The 16,016-nt window shown below is 44.0% G+C and overlaps 2 pseudogenes; one reads left to right on the top strand and one right to left on the bottom strand.

Annotated features, from left to right (window-relative positions):
• Positions 1-1,055: 1,055 nt before the first annotated feature.
• LOC127189840 (zinc finger protein 131-like) lies at positions 1,056-8,809 on the bottom strand (annotated as a pseudogene).
• LOC127190061 (jupiter microtubule associated homolog 1-like) lies at positions 3,170-3,658 on the top strand (annotated as a pseudogene).
• Positions 8,810-16,016: the final 7,207 nt, after the last annotated feature.

Below are 16,016 nucleotides of genomic sequence, written 5' to 3'. Positions count from 1 at the left end.
GAGGGTGGGAATGGGAAGATAAGAGGGAGGGGATAAAAACTGGGATGTAATGTGAATAAATTACAATAAATAAAATATACATTTAATAAAAAATAAATAAAGCTACTATGAACATAGTTGAGCAAATGTCTTTGTGGTAAGATGGAGTGCCATTTGGGTAATTGCTTAGAACTGCTATGTCTGGGTCTTCAGGGAGATGGATTCCCAATTTTCTGAGAAACCACCATACTGGTTTCCAAAGTAGCTGTACAACTTTGTACTCCTACCAGGAAGGGAAAAATGTTTGCCTGCCCCTGCCTCCTGAGTGCTGGGATTAAAGGTGTGTGCCATCAGTGCCTGTCCTCCTGTCTCTTTTTATTTATTTTTGTTTGAAGTTGATTGTGTTAGACCAACTTATTATTATTATTTTTTTTAGGTCCATTTCCTTGGGAAATCTTTTTCTAATCCTTTACTCTGAAGTAATGTTTATCTTTGAGGTTGAAGCGTATTTCTTGTGTGCAACAGAAGGATGGATCCTATTTTCACTTCCGTTCTGTTAGTCGGTATCTTTTTATTGGGGAATTGAGTCTATCCATATTGAGAGACATCAATGACCAATGACTGCTAATTTTCTGTTATTTTATTGTTGTTGTTGTTGGTAGTAGTGGGTGTGTGCTTCCCTTCTTTTGGTTTTGCTGGTATGAGATTATTTATTTCCTGGTTTTCATAGGTGTAGTTGACCTACTTGGGTTGGAGTTTTCCTTCTAGTATCCATTGTAGGGCTGACTTGTAGATAGATGTTTAAATTTGACTTTATTGTAGGATATCTTGTTTTCTCCAACTGTAGTCATTGAAAAATTTGATGGGTGTAGTAGTCTGGGGTGGTATCTGTGGTCTTTTAAGAGTCTGTAGGACATCCGTCCAGCCCTTTTGGATGTTAGAGTCTCCATTGAGAAATTGGGTGTAATTCTTAAAGGTCTGCCTTTATATGCTACTTGGATCTTTTCCTTTGCAGCTTTCAATATCATTTCTTTGTTCTGTATGTTTAGTGTTTTGATTATTATGTGGCATCTCTATCATCTACATGAAGTTTGTTTTAAGGTTGCTTCAGCTGTATTCAGGGCCTGCAGTAGAAGGACAGCTGGATTCTGGTGCTGACATTTGGCCATAGCTGTTTGTGTTTTTAAGCTGATGTTTAGGTATCTGGGTTTGGGGTAATTATAGGTCTAGGTGCCAATTCCTGAGTTTATCTTTGTTGGACAGGTGTTTTCCCCTTGTTTCCATTTCCTTTTTGGTGTTCTAGACTTAGTGGCCTGCAGTTCTGGTGGCTGATGTGTCCTCTGATCCAGCAAGGTGCCTCCACTGAGGTTCTGGCAGCTTGTGTGACCTATGGGGTTCTGGGTTGCCTGTGTGGCTTTTGGTAAAGTCAGGAGCTTCTGTTGGAGTTATGGACCAGCATATGGTGACCAGGAGTGAAGGGGCTGTTGGGAGTAAGCTGGGCAGATTCTCAGGGAGTCTTGGGGGTGCTCATATGGGATTCTGGGGGCTGGCCTGATCTCTAGTAGAGCATGAGGCTTCTGCCAGAGTTCTGGGCTCCTGTGTGGCCTCTGGTAAAGCAGAGGGATTCTGCTGAAGTTGTAGGCTGGGATGTAGCATTCTTGTTTGTTATAGCACAACTTTTGTTTCATAATACTGTAGCTGTTACAGATTTTCTTTTTTTGAGACAAGGACTCACTTTGTAGCCCAGGCTGGCCTTGAGCTTACAGAGATGTGCCTGTCTCTGCCTTCCCAAGGGCTGGGATTACAGGCGTGTGCTAAAATGCCTGGCACAGTGTTTTAAAAAATAATTTATTTTTATTTTGTATGAATTGTTTTTTTTTAATGTATTTGTGTTTCATCTGAATGAGAGTGTATGAGGGTGTTGGGTCATTTTGTTTGTTTGTTTGCTCATTTTTGAGACAGAGTTTCTCTGTGTCACACTGCCTGTCCAGGACTCTCTTTGTAGACTGGGCTGACCTCGAACTCACAGAGATCTGCCTGTCTCTGCTTCCTTAGTGCTGGGATTAAAGGTGTGTGCTACCACATCCAGCCCCTTGGGTGTCGGGTCTTATGGAACTGGAATTGCAGACAGCTGTTTAGTACAAAATTTTTACAATAAGGATTGGGGTCGGACATGGTGGTGCTCATCTTTAATTCCAAAACTCAGGAGACAGAGGCAGCAAGGTCTACGTAAGACCAGCCAATGCTACATAGTGAGACCCTGTCTCATAGCAAGCAGACAAAATAGTAGGATTAGTAGGATTAGGGAAAAAAGATTCTATTCAAAACAAAGCCTGATATATTTATATACATGCCTCTCTTATACATGTATTCCTCTATGCTTTATTTTAAATACGTTAATTTAAAATGATGTTCATCTTTTTTTTTTTTTTTTTTTTAATCTATGGTAAAATACTAGGGCAACATCTCTTCAAAATAAGGTCCATGTCGTATATCAATTTTCCAATTAAAACTGATCCTTCAGTTGCCATTAAATGAAAAAAAAATTCATTGTAACTTAAATGGAAAAGAATTGTTAATTGTCATTTTAAAGTAAAACCAGCTTACGTTGCCCTTAAAACAAAAACTTTGAAAGAACCAGCCATACTTTACAAAAGTTTAGTTGGTTTAGAAAATGTATGTGGGCAGGACTTTGTGTTTGTTTTCATTTTTTAAGCAGCCTAGAAAATTTGCCGCCACCACTCTGTTTCTGTTGCAGAGATGGCATCAGTAACCACTGGATAGATGAGAATATTGTTCCAAAGCCAGCCAGCCAGACCCCAGATGTTAAGCTCACAGTAGCAGTGCACTGTCCTCACGCAGCCTGTGTCTTCTACACACTCACGTCTCTCACAGGCCATACAGGTCATGACTATGTATTCTAATGCTTTTTAAAAATTGTTTATCTTTTGAGGTAGGGTCTTTCTACGTAGCCCTGGTCATCCTGGAACTTCCTGTGTAGGCCAGGCTGGCCTGGAACTTACAGAAATTCACCAGCTTTTTTGCCTCCTGAGTGCTAGGATTAAAGGTGTGTGTTACCGGGCGGCAACTCGAGGAACAGGGCTGGTTGTGGTCATTGAGCTGTCTGCTCTGGTTGGTCCCTGTCCCCTCGGTGTTCTCTCTGTGCCAGTCTACCTCGACCCTTGGCGCCATGACCACTACTACCCCCTTCAAGGGTGTGGACCCCAACAGCAGGAACAGCTCCGGGGTTTTGCGGCCTCCAGGTGGCGGGGCCAATTTTTCGTTAAGCTTTGATGAACCAACGGAACAGCCTGTGAGGAAGAACAAGACGGCCTCTAGCATCTTGGGACACCTGAAGAACCAACACCCGCTGTCCACGCCTGGCCGAGTCAGCGGGTACCAAGTCTAGTTTGGGCAGGAAAGATTCAGAGTCACCTGGAACACAGAGAAGTAACTCCTCTGAAGCAAGCTCTGGAGGTTTCTTAGATCTCAAGGGAGAAGGCGATGTGTATGAAAACGTGGACACAGACTTCCCAGGCAACCTGGGGCAGATGGAAGAGAAGCCCATGTTCGCCGCTGTGCCTGTGCCTAGCCCAGTGCCTCCAGCCCCTTGGCTCTAGCCCCAGTGCCAACCAGGAGAAACCGCTGTGGTGACAAGTCCAGCCTGGTCTTGGGTTAGCTTCTTATATTGGATCTCTGTCCTTTGGTTTGTTTTTCCATGCTTGTGAACTGCATAACATGAGCCTAACTGTACATCTTTTGTATTTGTTTCATTAAAAGAGAAACACTTAAAAAAAAAAAAAAAAAAGGTGTGTGCTACCATGCCTACCAGTAATAATTTTATATATGACTTTATAGTGTGCAAAGAATTTGAGAAAGAACATGGCTTGGGAAAGATAAAAGGGAGAACTTATCATAATGGTGAAACTAGATACATTAGTGCCCAACTATATAATCAGAATATAATGTGTTTAAATGACCAGAACTATACTTCTTAAAGCTGCCACTTCTGTGACAATGACTGGAGGAATGAGCATTGATTTGTTTGCATAGAAACAGTTTGGTGCAACAGAAAATAGTGTAGCGCTGGTCCACTCATCTGCTAGCTTAAGGGCAGTCACACTGTCCATCAGTTCACCCCAATTTAAATTTAAGAACATTTGTTACTTCATCCTGGAATGAGCACAGCTGTTCTGTCATTCTATGCTTCTCCAGTTTGGAAATACGGTAATGGTTTGATCTCTAAACACTCACTATCTTCCTGTCTTCCACGGAAGCCTCCAAAGTGTCTGCATGGCTAAGGCTTTCTCTCTCCTCTTGGTTCACGGACCTGAAGTAACGGCAAAGGTGTATTTTCCTGGCTTGCTCTGTAATAGCCATTGATGTCATGGGTCAGTCTGCACATGCGTTTCTACTGAAAGGACTTCTTTACTTTTTAGACCCTCTGAAATGTTGTGAGCATTCCTAAGATACAGCCTTAATTCCTTTCCTTGCATAAACCAGGAGTCACAGAGAACAAGGGTTGGGTTTATCTCTACTGTATGTTACCAAGTGGTCTCTGCACTGGTCTCAGCTGCTAAGCACGCTGTTACAGATCTGGCATTTAGATGGCTTCTTCCCTTCTGTGCCCTCACTCTAGTTTGGCATGCAATGGGGTGACATTTGAGAGTGCTATTTCTAGAAAACTCACAGCAACGGGAACATTCAAAAAAAAATTTTTTTTTTGAGGTACTCTTTAAAATGCCCAAAGTGGTCAGACTTTCCCACAATACAAATATGTGTGAGCTTCTCCCTCAGTTCTTTGCTTCTGACTGACGTAAGAATTTAGGTGTCATCTCCATGGACTCTTGCAAAGATATCTTTGTTGTGTACACTTCACACTTGAAACTCTCAGTGGACTGTGATCTTCTCCTATGTTCCTGTTTGCTTATGGGGCCAGATGCATGCAGTGTTAAGCCTTCCTCTTTTTTTTTTTTTTTTTTTTTTCAGCTTGTTGGTACAGGTCAAATCACCAACAGCGGACTTGTTAGAGAAACCTGCGTTCTTCGTGAGCATTGTAGACTGCTTGACAGAAGCCCTCCCTTCGTAGTGCCAGCTCCATTATCTTCCCATTCGCCTGTGCCTTCAGCCATCTCTACCTCAATTCCAACAGGTTCTTAGTCCAAGTCGGCAAGGATATAGTGAGAACATGTGACGTTTCTGGAGTCTTTGCTCTTTTGGTCTCATTTTAGTGGTGGTATTTCCTATAATAGAGGGGAGTTTTCTTCTTCCTCCTTGTCGAAAACTCTGAGTTGTCTAGGTTGTTCACCAAGTTCAGTTGTCCCCACAAAGGGATCATCTCCTCTCAGCTACCTCCTGACTTCAAGGCCTTTAGAAGCTTCTAGCATTTGTGGAAACTGCTGCATCTTATACACCATTGATGGCTGCTTCCTGTATCACGCATTTTGATGCATGTGTGACTCAATTAAGTGATAAATTGTCATTTTACTAACAGTCTATCTCATCCAAAAGTACTTTTTTTAAAAGGACATTTTTGTTTTATGTGCCTATATATATGTTTTGAGCACATGCTTATAGTGCTGGCAGCTCCACGGAAACTAGAGCCTATGTGGGTGCTGGGAATCTCCAGCCCCTCAACAGAAGTTTTTGTTTTGTTTTGTTTTGTTTGTTTTGTTTTGTTTTGTTTTTGAGGCAGGGTTTCTCTGTGTAGCCTTGGATGTCCTGGTTTTGCTTTGTAGACCAGGCTGGCCTTGAACTCATGGAGACCCACCTGCCTCTGCCTCCAAAGTGCTGGGATTAAAGGTGTGTGCCACCTCACCCAGCAAACAGAAAGTTCTTGAGTAAACTCCTGAAAGAATTTTTAGAACTCACTGAAATCAACTAAAACAGCCTACTGGGCCTTAAAATGGTGTCTGTCGACAATCCTGGTGATGTCAGTAGCCGGTCCTGCTCCCATTGTTTGTCGGTCCAGGATCATTTTTTCATGTACTAGATAATCTGGAATCTATTCCATCTTTCTTTCAGCTTCCACTGATGGTGGAAGCTGATGTGCTGTATCCCTGTGTCAGATACCAGATGATGTAGATGAAACTACAGGGTCCCTTTCTCAGGCAGAGGGTGGAGTCTATTGACGGGATATGTTGGGACTCTGAGCCTCTAGCACCTTGTCCACTATGCATTTGCCCTAACCTGGCCCAGGTGCTGCACCCCAGACCATGAACACCAAGTCTCCATTAATTTAATATTTTATTTGGTGGCATGACCTTGATATAGAGCCCAAGCTAGCCCAGAACTCATGATCTTTCTAACTTTGCTACCCCAATGCTTGATGCTCCTAGAGAGAACTGCTCGAGGGAAGGTTTTGGGACTCTGGGCTCTGGCTGAGGTTCAGGGTTGTGGGTGGTTGTTCCAGGGTCCAGCAGAAGAAATCCTGCTGATTATGCCAGGAGAATCATTCCTCAGAACTGGTATCCTTATGGTTTCATTATTGTATTCTTTAATCTTCTTTTCCTATTTTTTAGGTTAGTCAGGTCATAAGTGAGGTACTCTTGGTTAATAAGTTTGTAATAAAATATATTCGTTAAGAAAATTGAGCCTACAAATAGACCTTAAATTTCCTGGGTGGAGATACAACTCAGTGGTAGAGCACTTGATTAGCAATATGAGGTGCAGAGTTTAATCCCTATTAAAAAAAAAGAAAGAAAGAAAGAAAAAAGAAAAGATCTACCATAGCAATTAGCCAGTGTTTCCCTGCAGCTCCCTGAGATTCTGGGGAATTCTTTCTCTAGAGACTTGTGGAATTGAAAGACTGAGGTATTCAGGCAAGGAAATCTCATCTTGGAGCCATGATCATTCCACTGTAGAGTGGTGTCCTGGTTGTGCTTGGCTGAGATGGTTTAATACTTATTATTAAACAAAGAGCTTCATTAACAGGCCTGGGAAGCACTGTTACTTCGATGTCTTTCCTGGAAGATGGAAGAAATTTAGGCATCTAGAGAGGCAGGCAGAGTCCCACCCCTCTCCTCTTTCTCTCTCTCTCTCCCTACCTCCCTCTCTCAGTAGTTTAAATAGCTTATATTCTACTGAGATTCTTAACACTACAAATGTATGTGGTGCTTTGATTAGGAATGACCCTATAGGCTCATGTATTTGAATTCTTAGTCACTGGGGAGTGGCACTGTATGAATAGGGTTGGAAGATACGGCCTTGCTGGAGGAAGTGGGCTTTGAAGTTTCAAAAGTCAATGCCAGGCCCAGTCTTTCTTCCTCTTTTTTGGCCCATGTATCAGGATGTAGCTCTCAGGCGCTTCTCTGGCACCTTGCACGCCACCAGGCTCTACACCATGAGGAGAACGGATTAAACCTATGAAACTGTAAGCGAGCTCCCAATGAAATGCTTCCTTTTACAAGAGCACAAGAGGCGCCTTAGTCCCGATGTGTCTTCATAACAATAGGACAGTGACTAAGACAAAGTACCAAGAGCCTCGTTTCAGCTTGTGATCAGATTTAAGTTGTAAATAAGGAATTTCCAGGGCTCATCCGTTAAGAGTTCTCACTGCTCCTTCAGGGGACCGGAGTTCCAGTTCTAGTATCCACACCATTGGCTCACAATTGTCTGTAAGACCTTCTCCAGTGCTTCCATGAGCACTGCACTTATGTGCACACACATAAATACACATGCATATACATACATAAATAAATAAGTCTTTAAAAAATAAATCTTAAAAAACAAGAACTTTTCAAACGTGAGTAATGCATAAAAGTCCTTAAGCAATCAGATTAGAACAGCTGCCTCTGAATATCACCTTACTCTGGAAGGTCTGGCCATACATTTGAATTAAAATTAAGAATTTCTCAAAATAAGCCACAAAATTTAGAGGCTACTCTATATTTAAATTAAAGCAATCTTAAGTCCAATGCCTGAAACACCCAGCCATTGCAACCCTTTAAACTAAAACAATTTTAATACAACTTTCTTTTCCAGAGAGAAGAAAGAAGACATTTTGTAAAATGTGGTCCTAAGGACCTCATGGTAAAATAAGACTATATTGTTGACGTCTACCTTTTTGAAACAGGCTACTTTCTGAGGGAAATCTCTAAGTGTCTCCCAGAATGGGGTTACCAAGGCCAAGTTCTAACATGATTTGCAAAGGCTAAGCAGCTATACCTTGGAGGAATTTGAGGGAGTCTCACCAAAGGATGTAGATTCTACTTTAAAACTGAGGTAAGGAGGTAGGGATTTAGCTGTCAGTACCCTGCCTGCCTACAATGCAGGAATCCTTGGGTTATGTCCCAGCACTGAAGTCCCAGTGTCCCCACGCTTGAAGTCAGGAAGTGTAGACAGAACTATCAGAAGTTGAAGATCATCCTCAACTGCCTAGCAAGTTCCAGAACAGCCTGGGAAATATAATATCCTGTCTTTTTTTTTTTTAATCCTCTTTTTTTTTTTTAAGTTCTTTATTATTATATGTAGTGTTCTGCCTTCATATGTACACCCACAGGCCAGAAGAGGGCATCAGACCATGTTATATATGGTTGTGAGCCACCATGTGGTTGCTGGGAATTGAACTCAGGACCTTTGGAAGAGCAGACAGCGCTCTTAACCACTGAGCCATCTCTCCAGCCCCCAATATCCTGTCTTAAAAATAAAAAAATCCACAAACAGAAAAATGGCCACAAAGGCTGGAAATATAATCCAGCAGTTGGGTGCCTGCCTGGCATGCACTGACACAGGGGATGAGCCAGAGCCGCTGGGCCTGACATGCATGGACACAGGGGATCAGGCAGAGCCGCTGCCCCTGCTTTAGCTCCTGTTCTGTGCGGATCTTCATCTCCAGCACCAGTGTCCTGCTCCAGGAGAGATCTTTTCCCTGCTGGGAGTTCAGCGACCAGAGCCCTCTGTGTGAATGAGGGAGGACAGACTCCACAGAGTTACGATGGCTAATCTTGGTTTTCAACTTGACCTACCTGGGAATTCCACAATGGAGGAATTGCCTCCAGCAATCCTCCAAAATCCCTGTGGGTGGCGCCATGCCAGGGCAGATTGGTCTGAGCTGTGTAGGAAAGGTAGTTAGTTGAAGGGGAGCTTGTTGAGTAAACAGCATTGTTCTATAGTTTCTGCTTTGGTGTCCCTGGATGATGGATTCTAATCTACACAATGAAATCCTTTCTTCCCAAAGTTGCTTTTGGTCCTGGTGTTTATTACAGCAAGAAACTCAACTAGAACAAGAGTATCTCAAGGCTTAGAGTCACACCTATTCTGAGGGCCAGAGAGATGGCTCAGAGAGCAAAGGGTGCTCACTGTCAAGCATGACCTGAGCTTGATCCCCAGGGCCTAATTGGTAGAAAGAGGACCACACCCATACGTTGTTCTCTGACCTCCACATGGGCACTATGGCATGTGCTCTTGCTTGTACACATACAATAAGTAAATGGCTAAGTAAATATAATAAGAAGAAAATTAAAAAATCAAACATGAACAGGCATAATCCACAGGTTCATGTTCTGGGTTTTCACCATGGGTTGGCAGACCTAGGGATGGAGACCTTCATTCTATCATAAATCACATCTAATGTCCATCCTGCCTATTCCTATTCACTGCCTGGAGGGAGAAACAGGCACTGTATTTAACAACAAGACCTCCGTATAAAACATTGCAGTGTTACAAAATATTAACAGTATTTGGCAGACCAGGCACATTCTCTTTTAATTCTCACTTTAATCAGCACATGCGAAATTGACACTGACATGGTGAGTAATGGGTCCTTTCTCTACGGTGATTTAAAGACTAAAGAGGCAGAAAAGTTAAGACTTAGGTACTCAGGCGAATTTCTGTGAAGGCGGGAGCTCTCACAGCAAAGCGTAAAGAGACTGGGCTCTCCAGAGCGGGTCCCGAGATTATATCCAACAACGTCTGGCAGAGGCTAACCTTTTCTATGTTTGGAGGTGAAATGAGTTCCCCTTTTGTGGGGCTACTGCAGGGGATTGGATAAACTAGACCAAGAATGGGGAAGTGATTGGTTTTCACCACAGGAGTCCCAACCCGGCCTCCCTCAACCCATCTGTACATTTGCACAGTCCCCTCCAACACCAGCTCCTTTCACCACATCTGCATAATGGAAGCTTCTCCCCATGGGAAAAAGCCTGTTATGGCTGAAATGTGAAATGCCCCCCTCAGGCTTAGTTTCATGTGGTGTTGAGAAAGCTTTAGAAGGCCACAAGATGGTGAGAAAGCCAGGAAGTCACTACAGCTGCCCAGGGCACCAGCACAACAGGTGCCAATGCCAGGTTGAGGACAGACAGAGTAACCCACTTACCCTCCACAGAGAGATGAAGAGCAAGAACTAGATCCTGGTTTCTCCTTTCCTTCCAACCTCAAACCTCTTGATGGTGCTTCTGTTTGGCTGACCTCCAGTGAACTCTAGGAGGTGGGGTTTGCAGAGGCAGGCCCAGTAAGAGTAGGCAGGGCATCCTGGGCTCCTGTGTCCCCTAGCGTCCCACCAGCTAGACAATACACACCTCCAACTGTACACTCTAACCTCCTAGAGGTTGCCATTTGACACTTAGGAACACGATTCCTGGCCTCATTTGCCCTTTTTCTCTCAGATCTCATATGTAATTTGTGAAGGTCAGATTCTTGGTATATCAGGCCACAAAGCCCCATTCACGATGACTGGCTTTCTCAGACAATCTCTAGTCTAATACCCTTTCGGATAGCTAAGTGCTGTTTCTTTTAAAAAGCCAGTATGTTAGTTGGCTTTCTTGTCACTGTCAGCAACACCTGAGAGACTACCCGTGGAGGAATGATGTGTTTTAGCTCATGGTTGTGTGGCTTTCTCTGGGTGCGTGAGCAAGCACAGCAACGTATGATAGAGGAGTTTGTTCACTCCACGGAAGAAAGGAAGGAGAAAAAGGAGGCAGGGGTGAGGCCCGGGAAGCACCTTTAGGAACGAGCTCCCTGCAAACTTGCTGTGTTTACAACCACTGTGGAAACATGCCTTGGGTGTTGACGAGTATGGTTTTTCTTTTTTATAAAAAGGTGGGTCCATGCCAAGGTACACCCCTGAGGATTTATTTCACATGACAGATCTGGTATAAGGAGGTTTACTGGGGGGAAGGGAGAGGAGTGAGGGCCTGGAGAAGGGGTAGAGGCAGACAAGTGGACAGGCAGGCAGGAGGGAGAGAGAGAGAGTGCACTGGGGTGGTGGGCAGTCCTTTTATCAGGCCCCACAAACTTGTTGCACCTGGCAGTGGCAGCAGATGATGACATAAGCAATTGCTAGGTTTTGGAGGGCAGGCCAGCAGAATTGCCTGCACACTATCAGAGACTTCATCCCGAATGTGGTCCTTACCATCCGTGGGCTGGAGTCCTGGACTGAATAGAAAGTGAAGAAAGAGCTTCCTGACTATGGATGTGATGTGTGACCAGCCACCTCATGCTCCTACTGCCATGACGTCCCCTCCATGAGGGGCTGTCTCATCAGACTGTGAGACAAAACAAATTGATGCGTTCCCAGTGGTTCACTTACTGTAGCTGGGACCCAGGTCCTAAAGTTCTCACACATCCTCAAATAACCTCAAACAGCTAGGGCCCCAGGTTCAACACACAAGCCTGTGTAAGATATTTCACGTGCACATTATAACAAGGGGGACCAGTTTTCCTCCAGCAGTGGGAGGGCTTGCTGTTTCTTTGACTTGCCCTTAAGACGGATGTTACTTAAATAAATTAGAAGGCATTGGTGATGACTCAGTGGTTAAAAGCACTGGTTGCTCATCCAGAGGACTCAGGTTCAATTCTCAGCACCCACATGGCAGCTTACAATGGTCTGTAACTCCAGACAACAACTCTCTGTAACTCCAGATCCAACAGCCTAATACAGACGCACATGAAGGCAAAAACCACCAGTGCACATGCAATAAAAATAAATTAAATGGAAGAAAAGGAAAGAAAGATGTTACTCATGTAGGGGAGACAAAAAACCAAACCAAACCAAACCAAACAAAAAACGTGCTATCTTAGGACTGGACCTGAAAATTCAATGGCCATGAGCCAGGATAACAAGAGAAAAATCACCCACAGGCAGCGTGTGGTGTGCCAACAGCTCACAAGGAAATGAAGAACAAAAGAATGATGAAGAACAAAAGAATGTCGGGGCCCAAGGTCTTCTATGTTAGGCTGAGCAAAGATAAGCAGAAAGGCTGACTGAACTCGGTGGGAGCTGAAGGAAGATAGGAATACAGAATCTGTTTATGTAGAATTTATGTAGAATTCTGTCAGCTGTGGAACCCACAGGAGAGCGTTTCTTTTTCCTTGCTGTAGGTCAGACATCTTCTATTTGGAACTTTTAGCCTTCTATTTTGAGGAAGAAGAGGGGAGATTGAAAGTCACTTGTTTTCCTTTTGTCTACTTTTGTCTGATGCTTTTCCGTGCTATGGATGGACCAAAGCCTCTCAGATGCAGAGTGAGTGCTCCATGACCCAGTTGTAGAACCAGTCCTAGACTTTTCTTCCTGCAACTTCTTCTTTTAAAAGTGTCTCCACAGCCCTGTCTTCCACCGGGTGGCCTCTGCTCACTCTCAGTCCATTCGGAGAGGGGCTTTTGGTGACAGCTTGTCCTCTAGGAGTGGGACTCTGTGGCTGGAAATCCCTGGCTCTGCGCCTAGCACGTGTAAGGTCTGCTTGCCAGCCTGCACACTACATATCCGTGTATGTTTGGAGAAATCAATTGCAAGGGTCTCTTTCCTTTCTCTCCCCTAGAGATGTTACAGGCAGTAAAAGTGTCCAAATTTGTGAGAAATTGGAATAATCAAGACTTACCTGGATGGAATGCTATTAAGGACAGAGATTCATGCCAGAACGCCTTTCATCGGAGACACTCAGGGTCTGTTAACAGATTAAAAGTAGTAAAAGACACCGGCCTAGAGATTTTCATTATCTTGTGCTCCGAAGACTCAGATTTCATTGGTTTGATGGGTCTGAAAACACATTTTTATTGCTAGGGGCATAGAAGCCTCGAGCAGTGTTGTTAATAAAGCAAGGTGAGTTATAAGCACTTGTCTGATGGAGGGTAAATGTACCATACTCCGTTTTAAGAAAAATATAATATAAAAGTCTTACCATGGAAGAAAATCTTTATATGATCTTTTAAGAAAACTTTAAGAAAAATAAAGACATGACACTATATTAAATTTAAAGCCAGTGACTTATAAGCAGAGAAAAGCAAAGGCAGTCTGATTAAGGCTGCTGCAGTGTTCTGACAGGTTTTTATGTCTTGCCTGTTCTCTGGTCTCCTTAGCTCATAAGCTTTTAGGGCGCACAGGAAACTCCATTCCGATGTAGTACAGAGAACACGCACTGAGAGGTTCTCAATAAACAGGCATTAAATCCTGAGTCCAGAAGAGACCTTGAGACGCCCTCTCTTCACTCCTCCCTCTCGTGGGAGGACTGCGTTTTAACCAGCCCAGAACAACAGACTTTTTCCCTTTAAATCTCTAAAATCAGAGACTTCATGACATGAATTAACTTCTAACATTTGCCTGGTGTTCTCCTCTCATGGTTTTGTTTTGTTTTGTTTTTTAATCATTTAGCTGTTTTAAGATATAAGGATAGAGGGCCAGCTGTATGCACATAACATGTAGAGATCCCAGTACTTTCCCACGTTGCTAAACGGACATTCTGCACCTATGTGATGACTCCCACCCTCTCATTCTCTTCCTATCTCCCCCACTGCCCCATCCCCCATAGACTCTATGTGCTGCTTCTATTTATCAGCTTCAGGTGAGGTCATACAGACTTGATTATTATGTCACCTGCTTGTTTCATTTACCACAGTATCCTTAAGACTCATCTGTGTGGTAGCAGGTGACATATTTTTTTCCTTTTAAAAGGGTAAGTAAAATTACGTAGGTATAGCCCACATTCCTTTCGTTACCCTTTCATTCACCGGGAGATGTCTGGTCAAAACTGCCTCTTGAGTCCTGTGAACAGAGCCGCTGTCAGCATGCCTCTTTGAGATTCTGCTTTTAGTTCTTCTGATATACCCAGATGTGCGGTGTGGATATGGTGGGTAATCACGTGGTTGCCACCTTGACTCAGCTGGGAAGTGGGAAACCCAACTGAGGAATTGCCTTCATTGGGCCAGCCTGTGGGCATGTCTGTGGGTCAATGTCTTGATAATTGACTCATAAAGGCCCAGCCCACTGTGGGCGGTACCATCCCTGGGCAGATGGGCTTGGGCTTTATAAGAAATATGTCTTAGTGTTGAGTCTGCAAATAAGTTAATAGGCAGTGTTTCTCTCTGATCTGTGGTTCTTCGATTGGCTTCCCTCCACAATGGAGTTTGATGTGGAAGTATAAATCAGAGAATTCTTTTGTTTCCCGGCCCCGACCAGGGCTGCTTTTGGTCATGTTATCGAAGCAGCAGAAAGCAAACTAGAACAGTGGATCCAATGGTGAAGTCTGCTTTTACTCTCTTGAGCCCACCACACTGTTTCCCACAATGACTCCAGTGCAGCTTTACATTTCATTGGTTGTGCATGAGTGCTCAGTTCCCCCCACCTCCCGCCCCCACCCCCATCCTCTCTAAATCTTAGTATTGATTTGAATTTCGCCAGCTATGGATGGCAGTGGACATTCATGTGTTGGTTATCTGTGTGACTTTTCTAGAATTTCTATTTGGGTTGTTTGCCAGCGTTATTTCAGATGGGCCATTTTTATGTTGCACAAGCTGGGACTAAGTGTTGAACTCCTGGAGTCATAGGACCCTCCCTGTTCAGCTTTCTAAGAATCTGAGACTGTGGTACTGGCCTTATCTAGCACATTTGACTACTCTTCTCTCAATTGGGAAGGTGCCTCCATAAGAGAGGCCTGTTGGTAACTCTGTAGTACACTTTATTAATTAGAAATTGATATGAGAAGGCTCAGCCCACGGTGGCGGGGTTATCATTCCTGGCCAGGTGGTCCTGGGATGTATAAGAAAGCAGGCTGAGCAATCAAGTAAGCAGCACTCCTCCGTGCCCTCTGCATCCGTTTCTGCTTCCTGGTTCCTGTCTTGAGTTACTGTCCTGACTTCCCTGGATGAAGGGTAGACTACAAGTTGTAAGATGAAATAAACCCCTTCCTCCTGCACTGTTGAGTCAGGCCTTGTGTTTAGTTAGGCTTTCTGCTGCTGTGAAGAGACGTCATGACTACAGCACAGCAACTCTTACAAAGAAAAACAGTGAATTGGAGCTGGCTTATGGGTGCAGAGGTTTAGCCCATTAGCCTCGTGGTGGGAAACATGGTGGCACAGAGGCAGACATAGTTTTCTCGAGAAGGAGCCAAGAGTTCTACATCTACATTGGCGAGCAGCAGGAAGAGTCAGTGAGCCACTGGGGCTGTCTTGAGCTTCTGAAACCTCAAATCCCATCCCCCACCCCCAGTGACACTTTCTCCAACAAGGTCACACCTACTTCAGCAAGGCCACATATACTAATCCTTTTAAATAATGCCACTCTCTATGAGCCAATGGGGCCATTTTCATTGAAACCATCACACTTTGAGTCTAGTTCCGGGCTGCGGGGAGTTATGGGCCAACAGTCTGGGCTTAGAAACTTGCTTTCTCATCCTCTAGTGTGCAACTTTGGGGTAAATCAATCTCTCTGGCATATTTCTCCAGCAGCAGAATGGAAGGCAATCAGAATCCTCTTACTCACGAGTTTGTTACGGGGATTAAATTTGATCATACAGATATATGCCAAGCAGCCTCAGAGCAAAGCAAGCCCTTGCATGTGTTGCTCGGTTTGTAAAGGACAAGCATTATTGGCACATGAGGCAAACAGCAGTCAGACTCCTGTGCTCTGAACCAACAAAAAGATATTATTCTCCTTCTACCTGTAGCTTAGACAGTAGGCAGGAAAGGGCAGAGAAGATCACCCCACACGTGGGATCTCCAGTCTGCAGTTTAAGGTGGATTGCAGGTTGCTCAACACTGTCTCGCCAGGCCTTCCCTCTGATGTCCCCCATCCTGTGTGGGTGAATTCTTCCACAGCAAAAAGAGAG

The sequence above is a fragment of the Acomys russatus genome, chromosome 5 (assembly GCF_903995435.1).
Source record: "Acomys russatus chromosome 5, mAcoRus1.1, whole genome shotgun sequence".
Taxonomy (NCBI): Eukaryota; Metazoa; Chordata; class Mammalia; order Rodentia; family Muridae; genus Acomys; species Acomys russatus.
The sequence above is the reverse complement of the archived record's forward strand: the minus strand, read 5'-3'. Positions and strand labels throughout refer to the sequence as shown.